General features: G+C 35.7%; 1 long non-coding RNA gene across 1 annotated transcript in view; it reads left to right on the top strand.

Moving 5' to 3' along the window:
- Positions 1-8367: 8367 nt before the first annotated feature.
- The window catches only part of LOC147843873 (uncharacterized), an 82016-nt gene continuing 73471 nt past the window's right edge, over positions 8368-16912 (top strand). Inside the window, exons 1-2 of the long non-coding RNA XR_015490809.1 lie at positions 8368-8438; positions 11363-11476. This is a non-coding gene — a long non-coding RNA (uncharacterized LOC147843873). The remainder of the gene's footprint in view (positions 8439-11362; positions 11477-16912) is intronic.

Genomic DNA, 16912 nt, shown 5'->3' on the forward strand with positions numbered 1-16912 from the left:
GCTCAGTAAAGCATAGTAAACAATCTGAGCCTCTCGTTGTCTAAATAAAAGTGCCACATGCATAGCAACTTAAATATCATCTTAAAAATACCTAAGGAAGAAAAATGATCATTGTTGTCTCACTAGGAATTATTGTGCATATACATGCATATTAATGATTCTAGAGCTACTTATGAGGCTTTGTTCTCCTGATGATGCAGCTGCTAGTAAGGTATGGATGAACAACCTAAAGTATGTGCAAATTATGTGATCGTGCCCTGTCGGTCACACAACATTCTGCTTTGTGTTCTAATTGGCTCTTTTGTCCATCAGTGTTTTGCATATGAGGAATTTACAACAATCAACAAGTCAACAATCTCGTTCCTGGAGGTCTGGTGCCTTCAGGGTTTAGCTCCAACTTGCCTCAACACACCTGCCTGAGTGTTTGAAGTATACCTACTAAAGCTGCAGTTACACTAGAGTTTGTGTGTGCAAAATTCTTACTTACGGCACTGCGAAAAGGGCCGGGATTAAACAAGTTTATTAGACATTTAAAAAAACGAGCGATTGCTCCATGTTTTAAAATTCTGTCCAGGGAGGTCATGTTTTGATCCTCAATTGGTCTCACGCAGTCTAGTGATGCGATTTCGCAGGTCAGAGTTCACCAAGCTTGAATTTTGCACCGTAGCAACCTGCGAAACTTAATGCATGACCCTGCGTTTCGGGTCTGACGTATTTGCGTGCGCATGAATGGGAGTCTATGGGAGGAAAAGCCCAGTGGGACCGCAGCTTGAGAACTTAATTAGCTTGTTCAGGTGTGTTTGATTAGGTTTGGAGCTAAAATCTGCAGGACACCGGACCTCCAGAAAGGGGTTTGGTGATCCCTGGCCTAGATATACCCTAATTTTCTTTATAGAGCACCTTTAATTTTTTAATTAAAATAAAATGGGGTTTTATAGGGTCAATGTAATTATTGATTGATTAAAACAAATTAGAATTTATTTATTTATTCATTTTTTTTTTATTTGTAGCTTATAAATGTACTTCACCTCTGTTTAATTCTATTCCATCTTAAAACTCATGCTGGAGGTTTAGCACCTGCTTTCCTGATATATAAAAAATGTTTTTACATGAAAATCACCTTGATTAAGTTGCCCTGCCCCTAATGCCCATGAGCCTCAATCTCTTCCTTACTGAACTGTACTCTTGTTATTTACATTGTGCAGACCATCCTAGCCATACAATAATACCCCAGCAGGGCGCCTGTGGTTACTAAACACCTCTGAGCGATAGGTCTTATGGGAGAAACCAGAGCGTTGGTTTGCATTGTCACTACAGGCAAGGTCTCAGTCACAGAGGCTGCCATTACTGTCAGTCGGGGAGAAATCCAGGTGCCCTCCATTAGTAGAATGTGAAGGCTTAGTAAACCATTCGACTGTTTTCGTCATGATAAAAGGAAAGCAGGCCACAGACTCAGGGTTGCAATAATACCAGTGTAGATTTTGAGGGGTTTTGGGGTTAGAAGAAGACACTATTTGAATGGATAAGTTGCTGCGCAGGTGGATAATGTCCTTGGTTCAATTTCAGTTTATTCAAAGTTTCATACGCTGATGTATAAATTGTGAGCATGGAGCATTCATGTTACTAATTTTATTATTAGTTTTAAATTAAAGCTGTAAAAAAAGCCAGAAGACAATGATCAGAAAGAGATCTTGTAATAGAAACAGATTGTGCAAAGAATTGGAATGTTAAAATCATTAAACCAGAGGTGTCCAAACTTGGTCCTGGGGGGCCGGTGTCCTGCACAGTTTAGCTCTGACTTCCTTTAACACGCCTGCCTGGAATTTTCTAGTATACCTAGGAAGAGCTTGAATAGCTGGTTCAGGTGTGTTTAATTGGAGTTGGAACTAAAATATGCAGGACACCCGCTCTCCAGGACCGAGATTGAACACCCCTGGATTAGACAGAAAATACTAAAAGAGTTCACGTGTCATCTCTGCATCAGTAAAAAGGAATCGCTAGCTAAAGGGAATGTTTACACAATAATGTAAATTTCCTTGTTAATTTAAGAATCCTCAAGCCATTCAAGATATTAGTGACTTTTTTTTTGTTCAGTTAAACAAAACAGATTTGTTTTAGCTTAATATGTGGACTTTGGTTTGTGATTTTAATTAATACAAAAATCATTTGTTTTATTTAAGATGTATGTTTATTTTTTTTTAATTATTTATTTTTTTTACTTTTAAGATGCCTGCAATGTTCGCCTGCAATAAAAAGAAGCAACTGACATCTTGGAGATCTAGATTGTTGATAATATACAGTGCAATTTCATATTTAGGTAAATTATGCTTTTAAGTCTCACAACACATTCTACAAATCCAAATGCTTCATCAGAGCAAACAAACATAACATAAAATGATGTTTGGCTTACATTTGACTGTTTTTGTAATATCTTTGGGTTCTCAGCTTTATGTAAATCTTAGTTGGATTACATTTTGTTGGTCAGTTTTTTTCTCCTCTAAAAAAAGGTTGTTTAAAGTCACAATAAAAGCAAAAGTGACACTCCTTTTTTAAGGAATTTTGCAGTACTGGAGACAATTTATCCACACTGTAAAAAAAAAAAAAAAAAAAAAAAAAAAAAGTTTGCTGATTGTTACAAAATACCAGTACCACATTTGTCTTATAAAAACTAAATAAACTAAAAACTCTGTTTTCTAAGAACTACTGTAGTTTAATTAATTATTTACACAAGCATACTTCATATTTTTCCATCTCTATTTTTTGAAGCCATTTCACTTGAAAATGTCATCATAATGACATAATAAATGAATAAGAGATCAGAATCTTTTATTATTAGCCTTCCAGAATTATTAGCCCCTGTTTGTTTTTCTTCAATTTCTATTTAACTGAATGTTTTTTGTCAACACAATTCTAAAAATAATAGTTTTATTAACTAATTTCTAATAACTGATTTCTTTTATTTTTGCAATGATGATATTGCGAATAATAATACCGTACTAGATAGTTTTCACGATACTAGAATTCAGCTTAAAGTGACATTAAAAGGCTTAATTAAATAGGCAAATTCTCCCTTTGTACGTGTCATCAGTGGGGGAAAGCTCCGCCAATTAGTGACAATCTCTTTCATTAGGATAGTACGTTAGTTTTGTTTTTGTTTGTGCCACTATGCTGATACACAGGCATGTGCAGCTCCACCTTCTTTTATAAAGAGCCCAATCTCATTTGAATTTAAAACGACAATCACCATAATAGCACAATTAGGATTAAAGCCTAAAAGAGACAGTTTCAAAGAGTTCTGAAAAAATATGTGTGTGATATTTTGATCTGAAAGAGTGTTTAGGAATATCAAAGACTTCTTATACATCTTAAAAATAAGGTCCCCTTTAAGAATTTGTATGCAATTAAATGTAGTTTATTGCTGTAGTTTTATTATTAAGAGATACGTACCGCAGTTGTCTTACTGAAAAGAAAAGAACCAACAACTTTTCTGCAAACTACTCTATTTTTATAAATTATTAGCATATGCATACTCCCAATTTTTCATTCCTTATTGTCTGAGAAGCCATTTTACTTGAATATGTCATCATAAAAATTAATAAGAGATCAGAATCTCCATTTCGTGCTAACATTCAGAACATTCAACGTTTTCAGGCCTCAGAAAACAGATTTAGCACAAATGAAAGCAAGCAAGGGCCAAGAACAATTCATTTAAATTAATGCAGAGCTCATATATTGGCAGACAATTGTTGATGTTCAATAATTTGAAGGGCCGATTATGAAACATGACTGTTTGAATTATTTTCAGGCCAGCTATTCACATCCAGCAGAAGAAAGATTATGGCCAGAACACACATTACTCCAGAAGGCCATCTACAGTTGAAGTCGGATTCATTAGCTCTCCAGAATTATAACCCCCCCTGTATATTTATTTTTTTCTCCAATTTCTATTTAACTGAAAGGTTTTTGTCATAGCATTTCTAAACATATTAGTTTTATTAAATAATTTCAAATAACTGATTTCTTTTAACTTTGCAATAATGATATTGCAAATAATAATATTTTATAAGATATTTTTCATGATACCATTATTAAGCTTAAAGTGACATTTAAAGGCTTAAATGATTATGCAAATTAGGGTAATTAGGCAAATCATAGAATAACGATGGTTTGTTCTGCAGATAATCAAAAGAAAAAAATTGCTTAAGAGAGGCTAATAATATTAACCTTCAAAAAATTACTACTTTTTATTCTAGAAAAAATATAAACCAACAAGACTTTTTCTACAAGAAAAAAAATATTTCACGAAATACTGTGAAAAATTCCTTGCTCTATTAAACATAATTTGGGAAATATTTGAAAAAGAAAAAAATAAATCACAGGAGGGCTATTAATTGTGAATTTAACTAAATGTGAAATCAGTGGAGATGTGTAGTGATAAGCGCAGGGCGGTGAGGTTGGTTTTGACCACTGGCTGCTGATGTTGGCCTCGTGCCCAGCCGTGGCTTGCAGGTGTGCTGGAGAAAGAAGAGTGGAAAACACTGGGCAGGAGAATGTATGGACAGGGGATTGCGGGTGGCTTGGTTTATTTGCCTTCTTCAGAAACAAATGGAAAAACTGGCATGGGTTGCCTTCCCGATTAAGATGCCCACGTGCAACTTGCCTGGTCGCAACTGAGACACCTGACCCCATCACACTGAATAAGACTTTATTTTAGGGCTGCACAACATAACGAAAAAGGATTGCTTGCACCTAACCCTAATAGTATATACAGTACCCATATCGCAGAGAAGTGCAGTAAATAAAATTACTTTTATGTGACATTTATTTGTGTGCTGGTATGCATTGGTTATTTATCCAAATCTGACAAAATGGAGATATTTAGCATTAACCCCATCTCTATTAAGAATCAGCTTCCACTGAAGATTTCAGATATTTGTATGTTTTAAAGTCTATTTTTAAAAATATATATTTTATTAGCTCATAAAGATACCTATTTCCTGTTGGTTTTAATATGCTTGTACATAAAAATAAAAAGGATAAAATGGAGTTCTTTTTAAAGCTACATTGTATGAAATATTGTTATTGCAGCAATACAACAATAACAACATTGCATATTTTCCCAGTTTCCCAGTATATATATATATATATATATATATATATATATATATATATATATATATATATATATATATATATATATATATATATATAGGGGTGTAACGATTTATCGTTGTACGATTTATTGCGATGCAAAAATGTCTCGATATGCATCGTGGCGTTATGACGATTTGATTACGATATGACGTCCGTTTTCTCTTATTAGTTGAGCTGTTTGCACGTGAGCTACGTTCCACCTGCTGTCGCACGTGAGTTCAGATTGCAGCAGCAGTAATGTTAGCAGACCAAGATGAGTGGAGTTGAAATAGAGGATGGCTCATCCTTTCAAAATCAGACGTCTGGCAACATTTCGGTTGTACAGTCATTGCTTTAGACTCGTCCGCTTTTTGACACGCATACTGGGTCAAACATCCTAAGTTTTAAAGTCTTCACAGTAATTTACATACTTTGCACAGCGACATGGATACCTCCTAATGGCGTTGAAAGAGTCACATACTGTATTTATAAGGTACAATTCACCCTAAAATATCATTCTGTCTTCATATAACAATGTACTGGCGGCCGCAAAATCACACATGACGTGAGCTGTTACTACAGAGGGCGGACTATGATAGACGCGCGCGTATGGCAAGCCGTTTTAGCATTTAAACCTTTGATCTGACTATCCATAAATATATTTAGAGATATCTCTAATTATATTTTGACTAGTCATAATTGTAATTCGACTAGTCAAAATATAATTAGAGATATCTCTAAATGAATTTAATTAAATATGAATTAAATATATTTATGGATAGTCAGAACAAAGGTTTAAATGTTAAAACGGCTTGCCATACGCGCGCGTCTGCTTCAGTGAACAGAACCTGCAGGTTGTGACTGATAAAGTAGTAAACAACATTCAGTTTGTGGAACAGAGTGATCTTTCAGGAGCCGCGTGGGAAGTATGAACAGCACTTAGCAGTGGAAATGAAACCGAAAACGTACACATTATTTAAACAATCATATCGCATTTTAGAGTTATGATTACGACGAGCATTAACCCTTTTGAGTACAGAGGTACACAAAAATGCACGTCAACATGATACACTTGATAGCGCCGACATCAGCGACGCCAAAGAAATAGTAAACCTGCCTAAACTGCTGAAAAGAGTCACGACTGTCCTGTGTAATGAAAAGACGTCCACCCTATCACTCATCATGCCCAACATGAAGACAGCCATCCATAAAAACCTCTCAGACAGATAAACATGAGTTCAGGATTATCTTATAGAACTGCTGATTACCTGGAAATGTGGATTTTTTTTGCACACACAAAAAACGCAAGTGACCAAGCAAAGCCTTAAGCTCTTACTGTTAAATTCAATTGAATAGAAAGCTTATTTTTTTGCACCTTTACTTAAATTGTTCCTTAATTTTGTCTCTGTCATTTCAATAATATTTTTTAAGAAGTTTTTAAATAGTTTTATTTTCCAGAGACAGGCCTGTTTAATATCTTTTCTAAAAGAAGGTTCAGTTTAACAAGTTGAAACAAAAGTAATACATAAAAAATAGTTTACTTGGTAAAATTTGCATTTAAGTTAAATTTTCAATTTTTAATCCAAATATCGTAATACATATCGAATCGTGAACATTATATCGTGATACACATCGTATCGTGAGCTGAGTGTATCGTTACACCCCTAATATATATATATATATATATATATATATATATATATATATATATATATATATATATATATATATAAAAACATTTCTCAAATTATTTTTAAGAGAGAAAGGAACAAAAGAGAAAAAAAAAAGCTTAACACAAATATGTGGAAAATATCAAATATATTACATGATAGTAGCAATAAAATGATTTGTATAGCTTAGAAATATATGACAAAATGTACGTTTTTGGTGATGGCAGCTTAAAGACGCCTCTAATATTTAGAATGGAGTCATATAAAATGCTCAGTTTTTCACATAATTCAACAGAGTGTATATTGATGGTTCTGTGGGTCTCGTCTATCAAATCTGATCATTATTTTGTATTTATTGGTTTCAAGTCAGGTGATTGGCTGGGTTATTCTACAGCTTGATTTTCTTTCTCTGAAAGCATTTGAGAGTTACCTTGGCTTTGTTTTGGATCATTGTCTTGCTGAAATGTCCACCTTCATCATCCTGCTAATCTAGATGTTGGTCTGAAGCAGCTAATATTCATTTACAATAAGAAAGGCCAGAGGTTTGCTTAAGAACTACTGAGAGATTTCAGCTGCTGTCTGGGCTTTCACTGCCTTTCTTCACCTCCCTTTCTTCATGTGTTCAATACTTTCCCCCTGCTTTTTATTTTAATATGCATAACTTTATTTGTAAACTAATTAGATTTGTTTTCTTTGCATATATAGATTTATTTGGTTGTCACCAACATCTAGTGAAAATTTAAAGTCAACAGCACCTTTAGAAATGTACTTTCTGAGAAAAATTGTGATGTGTTCAATATTTATATTCACTACTGTTAAAAAATGCTATCACTTTATTTTGATAGTCTCTTTAATAACACATTTTGTTTAATATAACTACACTTTACATACAAACTAGTTATCGTTGGAGTATCAGTAGACTGTGCTTCGTATCTGCTGGAACTGCTCGACCGACTTTGCAAGTACATATCAACTTGCATTAATCCTAACCTTACAGTTTACTAATATTCTAATGGGAATTAGTTGCCATGTAGTTGCAATGTAGCTAAAATGTTTTAAAGGGACCATCAAAATAAAGTGATACAATTTTCCCCCTGAACTTTGCAAAATCATGTAATGCAATAATCTAAAAGGTCTCACTTTTACATTCCAATCAGTGCATTGTAAACATTGTTAGCAAAAGCAAAGGTTACCGGTGTAAATCTCATAGCTCAAAGATGCTGTAAAATGCAGAAGATGCTTTGCTCCTCAATCCTGAGTGAATCTCTGTGGACGTGGTCTTCCTAACGGCAGGACGACGGGACAGGGTTGTGACACTACTTTAAAGCTACTTACAAAGCTGTTAACATCCATAGCCCAGCGCTTTCACCCTAATTCACATTCGCACAGCGTTTGGGAGATTCAGAGCATCAGAGAGAAGCTCCTTCAGTCAAGGCAATTCACCGGCCACAGTGGCACTTAACCTCCATGAGGATTTCTGATGCCACCAGCTCCTTATTTGAATACCATGACATGAACATTTAACAACTTGGTCAAATGTCTGTCTCTTTCCCGCTTTTTTCAGATCCCGTCAGGCTCCATTGTGGATCAACCAGACACCCTACCATAGATGATGACGCTCTTCATTTTGTCTTGGTAAGCTAAAAGTCTTTTTAAACTTGAACTTTGATTTTTTTTTTTTTTTTTTAGGTTTTATTTAAAGTTTCAGTAATTTACTGATTTTTTTTTGTTTTAGTGTAATTTAGTTAATAATTTTTAGTAGTAACGCAACATTTCTTACTTTTTAAATAGTTTGTTTTTTCATCAAATTGTACAAAATTGCACAAAAAATTGTTAAATAATTCATCTTTATTTAGACAGCACATATGCAAAGCAAAAATAAATAGTAGCCGTGTGTATGTGTGTGGATAGATAGATTGCTTTAAGGTGAAGCTTCATATAGTATCTAAATGTATAGATGCACTGTAAAAATGAACGATTCCTCACAATTCGTTCATGTTGGCCAAGCACAAATCGGTTAAGTTAACTTCAAGAGCCCCTATTATGGGTTTTTTGAAAATGACCTTCCATGTAGTGTGTACCACAGCTCTAAGTGAAGTAAAATATCCAGCTGATGTTTTAATCTGAAAGTGCACCATTTGAAACTATTGATTCATCTATGAAAGAGTCGACTCAGAGTGGTTCGAACGAATTGCAGCGGTAAAGAGCAGCAGCGACGTGACATCGAAATTTAACTCAAACCCCACCCATTTGATGTGTAAGCAGACTTGGGAAAATTGAAACCCCCTGGCCACAAACACAGATGACGCTGTGCTCTGAATTGTGAGGGAAAGTTATTGTCATTTTCCCTACCCAACGAAGAGGCTGTAAAGAGTCAGTGGTTGAAGTTTATTTTTGCAAAAATACCTCAGCATTATAGCCCCAGCATTGTTCTGTTCCCATCAATTTTCTGATGAGTGCTTAAGCAATCTACATGCTTACAACGGGGCATTCGTCGGCTCTTTGTTAAAGGAAGGATCAGAAAAGACTATTGATGTATGGCACAGGTGTCAAACTTAGTTCCAAAATGGCCGCAGCTCTGCAAAGTTTAGTTCCAACCCTAATTAAACACACCTGATCAAACTAATTGAGTCCTTCATGCTTGTTTGAAACCTACAGGTATGTGTGTTGGAGCAGAGTTGGAACTAAACTGTGCAGGTCTTCGGCCCTTCAGGAATTGAGTTTGACACCCCTGATGTATGGGACTTTGTCAGAGCTTGACAGGAACTTTACAGTACACAGTTCATGGATCAGTTTCTTCCTCCATTTCACAAGTGTAAGTAAGTGCGATCAAAATGGCTGCCTCCTTGTTTTCTCTATCATGCAAATTATGTATTTAATTGTGTTTTGTTTCTTGTAATTGCTCCACGCAGCTTGTACTGTATCTGGTTAACTCTTTATATTCTCATATCGCATCGAAAACTAAGACGCGTGTCGCTTTGATTACGGATTTAAATGCATTTGTGAGCTCGCAATCCACTTCTGTTTGTCATTGCTATAACCACCGTCAACTGTTCCTAGTGGTCAAGTTTCAAAATAGTTCAGCTTTTGCCACTGTGTGGATTAATACTGAATGTGTGTCATTGTTTTTATTTATGCTTAATAATAGAGCTATATGCTGGTGTTTAACTGCATTGCTTTAATGCACTCTTGTATTGGGCTCACACAAACACTCTGCACTCTGACTACTTCAAAACTGTTGATAAGTCCTGGTGGGCTTTTCTCTCTGTCTCACGCTGAATGCAATCAACCAATCAAAACAGACCAATTAGCGCAGATTAGCATTGTGCTAAGGAGGGGTTTTGGAACAAATTAATCATTTAGAAGTCGATAGGATAATTAGTTAAAAATAAATGCATATTATAACACAATGCAAGTGTTTTTTGTTTTTTTGACCCTGCATACATATAAGGCTGTTGTTGAAGACCAAACCAAAATATTAATTTATTCATTTTCTTTTTGGCTTAGTATCTTCATTAATCTGGGGTCACCACAGGTTTCAAAGATAATTCAGAATGAGTTAGTAAATGATTAATAAACTATTAAAATCAATGTTTATATTCTTATATTCAGGTATATACTAATTTGTATGTTAATAAATGCTTCATTAACTCAACTAGATCCAGTTTTGTGACCTAATCTAAAGTGAGGACTATTAATGCTTTATTAATCCCTTATAAATAACAATTAACGGATTGGTATCAAATTAACAATAATCTTTGCAATCTTATCTTAAAAGTAAAATTACTGTAAACTTTAAACATTGCTGAATTACAGGAGTGTCAAAATAAGACATACAATTGGATAAAACACCAACAATATAGTTATTAAACAATATAATAGGATGCAATGATTAAACTGTACAGTAATTTTATTTTCGATAAGGTTGCAAAGATTTATTTTTTCATTTGAAGTACAGTTTTATTTGTGTCTCTTCAAACGAATAAGAATGAATAATGTCTTTTATGTTCTTTTTTTTTTTAGAATTGAACTGAGCCTTTAATTGTCATTTATAAGGGATGTATAAAGCATAAATAGTCCTCACTTTAGATACAGTCACAAAACTGGATGAAGTTGAGTTAATGAATCATTTATTAACATACAAATTAACTATTACTATATGCCTGAATAATAAGAATTATAAATGTTGATTTTATTAGTTTATTAATTATTTACTAACTCATTCTGAATGATCTTAAAAAAAACAACAACCTATGCTTTAATAACTAGTTTGTAAATAATGCAATACTTAATTTATTAATGAAAAATAAATGATTAACAAAGTACAATTATTAAGCACACTATAAATGTGGTTGTAAATCAAGTATAGAGCATCAGTAGCTGCAGTTATAAACTGCTTACCAACGTTTATTAATGTAGAGTTAATGCTTAACAAATAATGAATTTGCTTGATGCTAATGCTTAATAAATGGTTCATAGTGCATAGTTATTATAAAGTGTTACCAATTTTTTTTTTGCTCTGAACACAATGTAGCTGTTTCTGTGGCCTGTGCCTTTAGTGCTGGTTCTCCCTGCCCACTGTTCCCACGTACCTGTCAGAGTGTGCCTCAATCTCCACCTCGGCTGCGTCAGATAAACAGCACAGTGACAGACATGAAGGAAGAAGATCTCAGGTAACGTTTGTAAGAAATACTACAGTAAGAACTTCCCCAATGATTATTTGATGTAACTGTAGTGGAGTTTTGCAGAATTCAAGCCTTTCTGCAACGATGAGTCACACATAATGTCATAGTTCACGCACACACAGAGACACACTGAGCAGAGAGAGTGAGAGGATACACTTTTTTTATCCTGGTTGCTTTGCTTTTGCACTTCCTGTCTTGTTGATATGATTATACGTGTTACTACAGAGACATGTTAATATGTGGCTGCCAATCAATTCGGTGGGCGGGAAAACGGCACTCCTATGTCACATTGCGGTGGGCCTCAAAATGGGAGGGATTTGGATCCTATTTTAACATCAGGAAATTAAAATAATGAGACTTATTGTCTTTATATCACAGTAATATGATTGTAGACACACTATACCGACACACAGTTCTGTCCAAACAGCTTACAAAAAGGATTTTCATCATACAGTAGGTGTCCTTTAATTTGTTTGTTTAAATTCAGTCCATATAAATTGTTTGCAACCGCTTACCTTAAAAAAATGTAGGTAATCCAATGAATCATTTTATTCAGCGTAGTTTTATCTTCATCTGTATGTTTGCCAGTGTTTGCAGTTGTACTGACACTTGGTCTAACTTGCTGTATTTAAAGTCTTAAAACACTTATCAAGTCTCTGCATGTGCCTACCATCGACCGCAAACCGCTTCACTTGGAACAGCAACAAAAAAACAGACAGCTCTACTGGACAAAGCTGTTTGCTGAATCCCTTAAAATGTAAATGCAGGAAACTCACCTGGAGTGGAGGCATGGAATTTAAGCAGTGCACCTTGCCTTTGTCTAGATGAGACCTGACAATGATTGCACAACAGGAGTCGGATTGTGATGCGCTGCCCGTGTGTAGCTTTAGGATATCGATTGACACTCTGCATAAAGTTTACGGCGGCACCTGTTTCTTCCTCAGCATGAAATCGACAGGCGCGGCAAGCTAATCCATCGGAGAGTCAGTGTTTACTGCAATTGCCTGCGGCTGCTCACGCTTACAGCAGCTCAAACACAATCAAACACATGCAGAAAAGAGCTGTTTATAGCAGTGACACGTAACAAATGCTGAAGGTACAAGCTGTGTCCGAAACTGGGTTTCATCCATTTTTTTTTTTTTTTGCTGTGCCCCATGATGCTTTTTATAAATTATTATAAGAGTAAACTTCTGTTAAACAGTCAGTGAATCAGTGAGGAGTTTTAAAAGTGGAAAATGGATGGCGTGTTGTTTTTCTCCTTACTTCTCTACCTCTCTGACAGGTCATTCAGGGTGTCTTGGAGGGGGAGAGGTGTCCAACCTACAGCATCTAAACACTGGGGTACCTCAAGGCTCTGTTCTTGGGCCACTTCTCTTCTCCATCTACACAACATCTCTAGGACCAGTCATCCAGAGACATGGATTCTCCTACCACTGCTATGCTGATGATACCCAGCTATACCTCTCTTTTCACTCTGATGATCCCTCGGTTCCAGCTCGCATCTCAGCCTGCCTGTCAGACATTTCAAACTGGATGAAAGATCATCATCTTCAGCTTAACCTCGCGAAAACGGAAATGCTTGTAGTTTCTGCCAACCCGACTCTACACCATAACTTTTCAATCCAGATGGATGGGGCAACCATTACTGCATCCAAAATGGTGAAAAGCCTTGGAGTAACGATTGATGACCAACTAAACATCTCTGACCACATTTCTAGAACTGCTTAATCTTGCAGATTCACACTCTATAACATTAGAAAGATCCGACCCTTCTTATCTGAACATGCAGCTCAACTCTTTGTTCAAGCTCTTGTTCTCTCCAGACTGGATTACTGCAACTCTCTACTAGCCAGCTTCCAGTTTACTCTATCAAGCCTCTTCAGCTGCTCCAGAACGCAGCAGCACGATTGGTCTTTAATGAACCTAAAAGAACACATGTCACTCTGCTGCTCATCCATTTGCACTGGCTGCCAGTTGCTGCTCGCATCAAATTCAAAGCTCTGATGTTTGCCTACAAAGCGACTTCTGGCCTTGCTCCTTCTTATCTGCTCTCACTTTTGCAGTCTCCTCCAGAAACTTGCATTCTGTGAATGAATGTCGCCTCGTGGTTCCATCCCAAAGAGGGAAGAAATCATTTTCCCGAACGCTCACGTTCAATCTGCCCAGTTGGTGGAATGAACTCCCTAACTGCATCAGAACTGCAGAGTCACTTGCTATTTTCAAGAAACGACTAAAAACTGAACTATTTAGTCTCCACTTCACTTCCTAATCTGCAATTGCCTCTCTGGATATCACACTAACTGTACTCAAAATAAAATAAAAATAAAATAAAATAAAATAAATAAATTACTAATGCTTTCCTTTTTAGACTTTACAGACCTGAAACTTGCCCATAGCACTTATTCATTGTTGTTCTTATAGTTGTGTAAATTACTTCCTTGTCCTCAATTGTAAGTCGATTTGGATAAAAGCGTCTGCTAAATGACTAAATGTAAAATGTAAATGTACCATTGACCGTATAAAAAGGAAACTTATAAGAATAAAAAAAAAACAACTCTTAGGGTGCTTTCACACCTGTGAATCGATTCAGTTGTTCCGAAACAGAGATTAAAATTGTTACATTGTTGCCATTTGCTCTTGGAGTGGTTCGCACTCACACTGCAAAGTTTCTAATCGGACCAAAAGCGTTAAATCAAGTCACGTGCGAGTAAACTCTCCTTACATTGGTCAGAGTGTCAGGGTTTATTTTGCAGCGTCCCGCTCAGCTGTCAGGAGAGGTGGTGGTTTGGTGGTGATTGACAGGGTGCGTCCGCGCGTGACGTGTCTGAGGAGAGACGCGGTGGGGAGGGGTGAGAAGGGTGCGCAACGATGTCTATTTGAGGACTGGGAGAGAGACGCGAGATTACCGGGAGATCATCACTCGTTTGCGGGCATCCGGAGACACGCGAAACTTCCCGCCCTACTCATAATTCTCTCTTCATATAGCCGTAAGCCTATTACATATCCATAAAACACTGTGATATAACCGCGCTCGGATCGGATTGCTTTCTCACTGCAATCAAACCGCTCCAGGGTTCGTTTCCATCGAGCCGAGACCACCTCATTCAAGCGATCTCGGAGCGATTACTTTGGCGCGGAACAGAGCGCGATTGCCCTGTTCACATATGCCAATCGAACCGCGCTAACTGGGCAAACGAGATACGTTCCGAAACAAAAGTGTAGGTGTGAAAGCATCCTTAAATTATATATTTCCTGAGGTTTGTTGCCTCATTACAAACTTATGTGGCACATTTTACAATATACAGTTGAAGTCAGATTTATTAGCCCCCCTTTTGAATATTTCCCAAATGATGTTCAACAGAGCAAGGAAATTTTTACAGTATGTCTGATAATATTTTTTCTTCTGGAAGAAGAAAGTCTCTTCAAAGTCTTAATTGTTTTATTTCGGCAAGAATAAAAGCAGTTATTAATTTTAAAAAATAATAAAATTTGGGACAAAATTATTAGCCCTTTAAGCTATTTTTTTCAATAATCTAAAGAACAAACCATCATTATACAATAATTTGCCTAATTACCCTAACCTGCCTATTTAACCTAATTAACCTAGTTAAGCCTTTAAATGTCACTTTAAGCTATATAGAAGTGTCTTGAAAAATATCTAGTCAAATATTATTTACTGCCATCATGGTAAAAAAAAAATCAGTTATTAGAAATGAGTTATTAAAACTTTTATGTGTAGAAATGTGTTGAAAAAATCTTCTCTGTGTTAAACAAAAATTGGGGAAAAAATAAACAAGGAGGCTTATAATTTAGAGGGGCTAATGTTTATGACTTCAACTGTACATGTTAAACTAACAAAAGACTTTATTAAACTGAATTATGACTTTTCAGGGTGGCGCTAAATACATTTCCAATCCATATGAGTCACTAGTAATTTGTTTTTAAAAATGGAAATGGATGACGTGTTATTATTCTCCTTACTATTGATAATATTAACTTAAGGGAAATTAATAAAATTATCAAAGACCATGAGTAACCACAAAAAAAACAAAAAAAAAAACTTTATTGCAAACATACAACCTGGCAAAAGTATTGTCGCCTATCCAGGTTTTAAGAACAACAAATAATAACTTGACTTCTAGTTGATCATTTGACAAAAGTGGCCTATATAAAAGGCCAAGGCCTCTAGATTTGCTTATTTTATCAAAATAAAATACGGTCATGCCATGATTTTTAATTATGTAACTGGGACAGTAAAGTCTGACTTTGTTTAAACAAAAGTCATGTCACATGATTCACAAATGATTCATCGAAAAATATATACCTTCTTCCACTTTTCCAAATGATCAATTAGAAGTCAAGTTATTATCCGTTTCTTTTACAACTTGGATTGTCGACAAGTCTTTTGTCAGGTAGTGTATGTGGCAAATTTGAGTTGTTTGTTAAACTAACAAATAACTTAGTTAAACTGACTCTTATGACTTTTCAGAGTGATGCTGAATAAATTCCTAGAGGTTTCAGTGCACATATAAAATGCTTTATTGCCATGCATGCTTCCACAGTGCAATAGAAAGACAGTGACAGGACAAAAATCTGAAGTAAATAAAGAATAAAAATACACAATTTGACAAATGTATGTACAGGTATAATGCTATTTACAACATTGCATGTGTAGCTACATTATCCAATAGTATCTGGATGCAGATTTGGATTTGGAGGCTGCATATCTTAGACTTGCAATGTTAGACACAATACACTCAATGGAGTTACATCACTGTGAAGTGTAGGGCTAGGAGTAGGCTTAGGTGTGCGCATTAAAAAGCATTGCATGCGGCTCACCTTGCAACTGCACCAAATCTGCACCCAGACCCCTCTCATATTATGTGCAACTTGATGTAAACTAATGTAATCATTATCATCTGATAATTAAGGCTGTCAGAGTTGGTGATTTGGTCTGATTTCATGAGAACGAGGGAACCATGTCTGAGGCTCATAGTTGATTTTTCCACCGTACTCTTATTATTCAGCTATACCCAATTTAATATTAAATGCATGAAGATTAATGACACCTCATTGTATACAGGTTTTTCAAACGCTTCTCTCATTATTTACAGTTTAACAGAAGCTACTTCTATGATTCACGTGAAGCTTCATGGGAAACAGGGCAGAGGGATTAATGAATAAGTGAATGAACGAGTGAGTGGTTTTGAACACAATTTCCCACCACAATCTTTGCAGGTGACATGCATGAAGTTAAAAGGAATTAGATTCTATATCAGATGAAAGAGGGAGAGTACTCAAACTGTTCTGAACTTGTGGAAAAAGTTGAAGACCAGGAGATGACAGGATACTTCCGCCATGCTCAATTATAGATGATGGCCTTTTATCTTCTCTTCACTAATTAGAGTAGCTCCTCAGCTTTCA

The sequence above is a fragment of the Danio rerio genome, chromosome 5 (assembly GCF_052040795.2).
Source record: "Danio rerio strain M-AB ecotype USA chromosome 5, GRCz13ab, whole genome shotgun sequence".
NCBI lineage: Eukaryota > Metazoa > Chordata > Actinopteri > Cypriniformes > Danionidae > Danio > Danio rerio.